We start from the raw sequence: 8,374 nt of genomic DNA on the forward strand, positions 1-8,374 counted from the left end.
TGTGGGTGTGGTATGATGCATGTGGTGTGTGTGTGTGTGTGTAGTGTGGTGGGTATGATGCGGTCTGTGTATGTGTGTGGGGTATATGTATGGTGTGTGTGGTGTGGCGTTTGTGGTGTGGTGTGGTGTGTGTGTGTGGTCAGGACAATTCTGCTCAGACACAATCATTTGATTTCTTTTCTATTGGCCAGTTGTGTGGGTTCAGGAGAGCTCAACATCGCAACAGCTCCTTGATAGGCTCTGGCCTTGCATATGGACAATAGAGAAGCGGAAAACGCCTAAATCTCTCTCTGTCTCTCATATTCTCACTTATAATTTCCCTGCAAACTGTTCTCCTTGAAAATTCTCTTGTGGAGAATGAAAAGGAAAAAGAAATAATAAAACCTTCAGAGGCACAAGATTCTGAACCAATGAATAAAGGCCTGAGAACCAGTATCGCCACAACCTCATGTCATTAGCACAGAACTGGAAGGAGTCAAGAGAAAACAATCACTATTATTTAGGCTCCAGATTGGTGCCGGAATTGTGCTTCTCTAGCAGTTTTTTGTCTTCCCGTCCTATAATATTGGTCTTTTTTTTGTGCGTCTGTATGTGTCTGGGAATTTTAAAAGGGGAGAGAGTTTAACTTACAGAATTCTAAGTTAGCAATTGATGATTCTTTCTTCCTATTGGTTAAGATCAGTTTGACCGTAACTAATAGTTATTTCCTTGTTAATTGAAAAGCTTGGTGTGCATGACCTGAGTTACAGGGTTGGTTAGAATTCGGCAATTTGTAGTTTACTCAAATTTTCACACTTATAATGCCTGTGGGAAAAGTGAGGCTGGATTTCCAGCTCACGACCCCTGTGAGTTGTTCGACTTCTTCCGGGTAGAATTGGTAGATTGTACAGGGAGAAACTGTTCCCATTCACGGAAAGGTGAAAGATCAGGGGTCACCCAGTTTCTGGGACTGGCAAAGGAACCGCTGGCAACCTGAGCGAAAACTGTGCCCGTCACAGCTCAGTTGGTAACACTCTTGCATCTTAGTCACAAGGATTTGGCTTCAAGCTGTACTGTAGGCCTCAACTCAGGGCTGATCCTCCCAGGAGAGTATTAGGGGAACGCTGCTGTCTGAAGGTGTCATCCCTTTAATAAAATGTGAAACCAACACCCCACCTGCCTGTGTGGGTATAAAAGCTCTATTTAGAAGTAAAATGGGGCTATTTGCCCCAGTATCCAGCCAAAATGTATCCCTTACCTAACATGACAAAAGCAGGTGATCTGATATGGTCACACTTCTGTCTGGGGAAGTTAATTGTGCACATGCTGACTGCCACATTTCCAGTATGCGATAGTTCTACAATTCAGAAGCACTTATACAGCCTCAATGTGCTTTTAGATATTTAGTAGTTGCGAGAATCCCTATATAAATACAAGGCTTTCCTTTTAAAAATGGTGTGTTCTCGTAGTGTGGAAAGTGCTTCCTGAGAGTGGAGACGGACTTAACAGAGGCATTCAAGAGGCAGCCAGATGCTTATACATTGAGAAAAGGGGAGCATGACAATGTCAAGGAAGGTTGAAGGAGTGGGAATGAGCACAGTTACTTATATACAGAGCCAGATTAGATTCCACAGGCTGAATCATAGTCATAGTGTCTTACAGCAAGGAGACAAACCTTTCAGTTCAACCAGTCCATGCCAGAACATGATCCCATAAAAAACTACTCTCACCTGCCTGCTCCTGGCTCATATCCCTTTAAACCATTCCTATTCATGTACTTATCCAAGTGTCTTTGAAACATTGTAATTGTACCCACATCCACCACTTCCTCAGGTAGTTTGTTCCTCCATGCAAACAAATTGTCCATGTCTTTTTTAAATCTCTCTCTTCTCACCTTAAAAATATGCCCTCTACTCTGGAAATACTCTATCCTAGTGAAAAGATACCTCCCATTAACATTATCTGTACCCCTCGTGACTTTATAAACCTCTAGAAAGTCACCTCTCAACCTCCTAAGTGCCAGTCAAAATAAAAGTCCCAGCCTTTATCTATAAATCAAAATTTCCATATCTAGCAGCATCCTGGTAAAATTTCTTCTGAACTCTCTCCAGCTTAATAATGTCCTTCCTGTAACAGGGTGACCAGAACTGGACACACTTCTCCTGAAGAGGCCTCACCAATGTCCCGTACAAACTCAATGCCTTATTTCTGTGTTGCAAACATTCTATGATTCTATAATGAGCTAATTGAACATATTGGATGTCCAGACATCTATTTTTAATATGGGTAACAAATGTGGCCAGGGTGACCCACATATGGGTACATTCTCATATTCCATTCTGTTGTATAACTGGCAGCTCTCTGGTACCTATTAAACAGGACAGCTCTGGGGGGGAATCTGAGTTGATAATCTTACCTGATGTTTGGTTTGTCCCCTTCATTATTGTGTTCAGATTTTCCTTAGCCATGGTCGAAAGTGTATTCCCTTGATTTGTGAGGTATTCCCAGTACTCCTCATCAAAAGAATCCATCATCCACTGCTGCCGGGGGACTGTCCGCCTGATCTCACTATCATAATAGGTCACTGGAACTCCATTGATCATTGTTACACCAAAATACTCAGGTAGTTCAGCAACGCCAGAGGTTGCCAGAAATGCCGTAGTAATGGTATTGCTCTCTGTAAAACAAACGATTAAAGAGACAAGTCATTTACAACAACACCAGCTGAACAAGTAAATCCCAGCCCTATAACCACACTGGGCCCAGAGAGACAGACACAGAGAGATGGAGGGATATACAGTCCTGCACAGAAAGGCGCAGGCACACACACTGCAGAGACAATTGCAAATACCAATTCATCTCCTATTTTGCGACACGTTTCCTCCAGATTTCCACCACCAGTAAAATCCCAGTGAATTTCCAGTCCACACCCAGGGCTGGAGAAATGAGAGAGAGAGAGAGAGAGAGATAAGAACGGGAAGCTGAATTCTGTACTTACCGGGAGAGACCCGGGAAAAGCACAGGGAGATGGAGAGAAGGATCAGCACCATTCTGGGAACCCACAGGGATTGGGAGAGAAACAGCCTGGGGAGGACGGAGGGGAATAGCCGGAACAAGGTTATCAGCGCTCTATTTTCCGCTGAATTTGAAAACACACCATTTCCTGAAAGAGAAACCCCAGCACCAGAGAAGAGCAGGGGGTTTGTTCGTAAAAGGGTATCCAATCAAAATGACATGTCGCCGTCCGTCATGAGTTACCAAGAGATCAAACTCGGGCTCAGTCAGCACTGAGACAGAAGCTCAGGCGCAGCTTTCAGATTTTGTTGGTGTGGGGGCTGGAGTCGGTGACTAAGACAGTACCGCTTTGCTGAGGTGACTCAGTCTATCACAAGTCCCTCTATCACATGTCTGTCAACCTCTTAGGCACAGACAACAATCTGCCCAGAAACAGAAATAGCTGGAGCTACCCAGCAGGTCTGGTAACTTCTGTGAGCAGAAATAAAAGAGTCTAGTGACGCTCCTCCTGGACCAGGTCTCTCACTGGCCGCAGCAGTGGAGTATCGGGCTCCCAGAAACTGCCAGTCAGTCAGAAAGCAGCAGCTTCCGGGTACCAGGGGACAGCTCAGTGACTCCGGTCCAGAAGTGATCCAGCCTTTTAAGTGTTTTGTTTCACTTCCCGCCGGACTGGGGCTTTGCAGGGGCTGGGAAGTGGGGAGATGTCAGAGACAATAGCAAGAGGCTGCAATCCATGCCTCAGAATGGGACCATTGGAGCTAGTCTCCTAACTTACCTCATATCTGACAAGCAAGTCACCACAGTATCCCAGGGCTGGTTTTTACTGGTAATACAGTATATACTTGTTGGCTTTCGGGGTTCAGTGATCACAGTTACCTAATATAGACAGTCAACCATTTATTACAATTTTTCATAGTTTACTAATTTTAAGAGTTTGTAAAGAAGTACAGCTTAGACATGATACATTAGTTAATAGGACAAATAAAGTATATCACTGTGACAATTGGGGATGGTTCACTGATACCAGAGGACAAACAGGTCATTATGGAAGGTTTCAGTCCTTTTTTATTTCAAAAGTATACTTTATTCATAAAAAAATGTCTTTATATACATATAGTCAGTGAAGCAGTTCGGTTCTCTACAGTAGTATATGAAGGAACAAACGAATATTGGAGTTCGACTCTTTCCAACAAACGAACCCAACCCATTTCATATTTGTACAAGACTGTATTTACATATACGTGAAGCACCAGGAGGGTCCAATAACTGAACAGATCCCCATTTACTTTCACCTCAGACGGTGGTCTTTCCCCCATTGTGCTTCGGCAGCTGTTACCCAAACTGTAGTGCGTCCTTTAACACATAGTCCTGGACCTTGGAATGTGCTAGTCTGCAACACTCAGGTCAACGCCTTGTTCTGGAAGACCAACCAGTTTCGGGCAGGTCAAAGAGCATCTTTCTCTGAGTTGGTCCTTCAGGCGCAGTCCATGTTTGTTTAGGTGTGCATCCTGCGGATCAGCCCTGTGTCACAGAGCTGCTAGGGATACACCTTGACAGAAACCACTGTATCTTTCTTTGCAAAGGCACAATCCAGCAGGAGACTGTGAAGGTAACATCGTACTCTCGAGTCAGAATGTTAGGGAAATCTTCCCTCAGTCTTCCTCCTCTCCTCCTGGTCTGTCTTCTACCTGACTGGTGAGGATTGCTGCATGGAGACTGCTGTGGGGACCATCCGATGAGAACTGCACCTTAAGGAATTTCTCCTGCCCCTGGCACTTATTGTTATGCCCTATTGCTAGGGGCAGCTACCTTAGATTGGGTCAGTCGATTGTCTGAACCTTTTTGGCCAATGGCCATATGACAATACTCATAGTGTCAGCTGAGCCCCTTATTGTCCCATTGCCCACCTTCAGCTGACAGTTAGTTTACCTTCCTTATTAAGAACAAAACCTTTGTGTTTTCAAAAACAACACACTGATAACAGAGTGCCTTTGGCACCATAAATTGTCAGCACTGCTTGAATGGGCATTATGACCTCTGTGTTTTACATAATTCTTCCCTTTGTTTTCAAACGCTCGAAATTTGGAAAGCTAATCACTGCTGTTAATGCCTGTTAAAATGAAATTTCATGCTACATCATAAATACAAGGAGAATTCTGTTTTTCAGTGACCACAATATCCAACTGGACCCAGGCCAATTTTGGAGAGTTTCATTGAGTCATAGAGACATACAGCACGGAAATATACCCATGCCGATCAGATATCCTAACCTAATCTAATCCCATTTGCCAGGACTTGGCCCATATCCCTCTAATCCCTTCCTATTCATATACCCATTCAAATGCCTTTTAAATGTTGTAATTGTACCAGCCTCCACCACTTCCTCTGGCAGTTCATTCCATACACGCACCAATCTCTGTTTGAAAAAGTTGCCCCTTTGGTCCCTTTATAAATCTTTCCCCTCTCACCCTGAACCTATGCCCTCTACTTCTGGATTTCCCCAGCCTATGAGTGAGACTTGTTGCCTGTGTGGTGCTATCTAACCTCTCTTCAGCTGCAGAAAGGAACTCCACTGTCTGGATCTACCAGGAGTGGGTGGCACCTCTAAAATACAGTTGTGCAGCAGGTGAAGTGCTGTCAACTTATGTTATGGACCAGACCCTCTCAAAATATTTTAAGAAGGTATCCTAGATCCTAAATGTTTACTTATTTTAAATGCAAACGTAATTTGCAGTGTTCCAGATGCAATGCGACCTGTCAAACTACTCAATATTAAGTGAAACGCAATTTCTTTAAACACTGCTGTTAAAATACAAGCAAAGGAAACAGAATTCAGAATAACTTGACTCAATCGGAAAACTTAACTGAATAATAGATACAGTGATTAATACTAATTAACTGTTCCAATATAATAACATCCCATAGACACATTCCTTGGCAAAAAAAACACATTCCGAAAAGTAGATTTGTCTCCCAGGTAACCCAGCAGGAGGGAGAATCCCTGGCTTTCAGCTGTAACAGAGAGAGAGGGAAAAGATAGCTTCCAATTCTTTGAGCCCATAACATCAACTGCTTAAAGCTAAACCCAAAAAACTTTTAACAAATCTAGAAAAACCTCATATGCGTGAGAGTTGGCCCCACCCATTCAGGCTGCTTCAATTATTCCAACTTTAAAAAGAAAATCCCAGGGCCGCCCAAGCTGTTTACTTTAGCGGTTATGTAGACTACCTCTGCCTTACAACCATTCTTTGAAAAAACCAGAACACAATAATCTCTTAGAGCCACATTACAGTCTGGAGCTGTCTTGCCAGGTTTCTTCTTCTGAAAGATGGCAAACAGACTGATAGCCAATTACCGACAGACAGCTGGAGACCATAGTGGACAGGGTGATGCAGAGCAGGGCTGTCTCTCCTCCTCCTCCAGGACTGATTGGAGATATCATGTGACTCATGCTACCATCTTCTGTCTGCTATCTCGCATTCACTATTGGTACAGGCTGCACCTTCCCCTCATACTAATGCAGGAAGCTTCTTCTCGCACACACTCTCACACCAGCCTCCACTAAGCCAGCATGGTCTCTCTGTGCTGCCAGCTCATTCACTCAAGACACCCTGCTATCCCTTCCCAGCCTGCACCTGTTCCAGGGCCTTCGAGGGCCCAGAGTAGGGCAGACAGTGGCAAGATGGATGTCGGCGTGCCCACTGTACATCTCCTCAGCTCCTACCTGGTGAAGATCACACTATTTCTGTCGTGATGCCAACATCTTCATTTTCTGCCAATCAATTATGAATCATTGCCCATTTTGCTGTGCTGCTCTTCCATTACCCTCATTATAGTTATCCCAACTTCAACCCCTCTCTTGGACTGCATTTATCCCTTGTCTGTTGGAGGTACCAGTGGAATCTGCATGCACTCTACTGTCATAGAGTTATAGAGAGTCATAGAGATGTACAGCATGGAAACAGACCATTCATTCCAAATTGTCCATGCCCACCAGATATCCTAACCTAATATAATCCTATTTGCCAGCACCCGGCCCATATCCCTCCAAACCCTTCCTATTCATATACCCATCCAAATGCCTCTTAAATGTTGCAATTGTACCAGCTTCCACCACATCCTCTGGCAGCTCATTCCATACACGTACCACCCTCTGTGTGAAAAGGTTGCCCCTTAGGTCTCTTTTATATCTTTCCCCTCTCACCCTAAACCTATGCCCTCTAGTTCTGGACTCCTCCATCCCAGGGAAAAGACTTTGTCTATTTATATTATCTATGCCCCTCATGATTTCATTAACCTCTCTAAGGTCACCCCTCAGCCTCCAATGCGCCAGGGAAAATAACCCCAGTCTGTTCAACCTCTGCCTATAGCTCAAATCCTCCAAACCTGGCAACATCTTTGTAAATCTTTTCTGAACCCTTTCAAGTTTCACAACATCTTTCCGATAGGAAGGAGACCAGAATTGCACGCAATATTCCAACAGTGGCCTAACCAATGTCCTGTACAGCCGCAACATGACCTCCCAACTCCTGTACTCAATACTCTGACCAATAAAGGAAAGCATACCAAACACTGCCTTCACTATCCTATCTACCTGCAACTCCACTTTCAAGGAACTATGAACCTGCACTTCAAGGTCTTCTTTGTTCAGCAATACTCCCTAGGACCTTACCATTAAGTGTTTAAGTCCTGCCCTGATTTGCTTTTCCAAATGCATGAGGCCAGAAGTCTTCTAGTCTACTTTGGAGGAGGAAGTCACAGCTACCTCAGAATCAAGACTGTCCTCCTGCACCCTCCACCAACTCAGACACTGAGACCTCAGTGGGTGTTCCAACTCGATTCCTGTTGGGAGAACATACTGAGTGAACATTGCACTGCCATTTCTCCACTGCTGCTCAAGGCAAAAATGCCTCAGGTCACTGATCACAGAGTCACAGAATCATAGAGATGTACAGCACGGAAACAGACCCTTCAGTCCAACCTGTCCATGCCGACCAGATATCCCAACCCAATCTAGTCCCACCTGCCAGCACCCAGCCCATATCCCTCCAAACCCTTCCTATTCATATACCCATCCAAATGCCTCTTAAATGTTGCAATTGTACCAGCTTCCACCACATCCTCTGGCAGCTCATTCCATACACGTACCACCCTCTGCGTGGAAAAGTTGCCCCTTAGGTCTCTTTTATATCTTTCCCCTCTCACCCTAAACCTATGCCCTCTAGTTCTGGACTCCCCGACCCCAGGGAAAAGACTTTGTCTCCTTATTCTATCCATGCCCCTCATAATTTTGTAAACCTCTATAAGGTCACCCCTCAGCCTCCGACGCTCCAGGGAAAACAGCCCCAGCCTGTTCAGCCTCTCCCTGTCGCTCAGATCC

General features: G+C 44.6%; 1 pseudogene; it reads right to left on the reverse strand.

Moving 5' to 3' along the window:
• The window catches only part of LOC122541262, a 59,128-nt pseudogene extending 55,613 nt beyond the window's left edge, over positions 1 to 3,515 (reverse strand).
• Positions 3,516 to 8,374: the final 4,859 nt, after the last annotated feature.

The sequence above is a fragment of the Chiloscyllium plagiosum genome, chromosome 37, assembly GCF_004010195.1.
Source record: "Chiloscyllium plagiosum isolate BGI_BamShark_2017 chromosome 37, ASM401019v2, whole genome shotgun sequence".
NCBI classification, from domain to species: Eukaryota; Metazoa; Chordata; class Chondrichthyes; order Orectolobiformes; family Hemiscylliidae; genus Chiloscyllium; species Chiloscyllium plagiosum.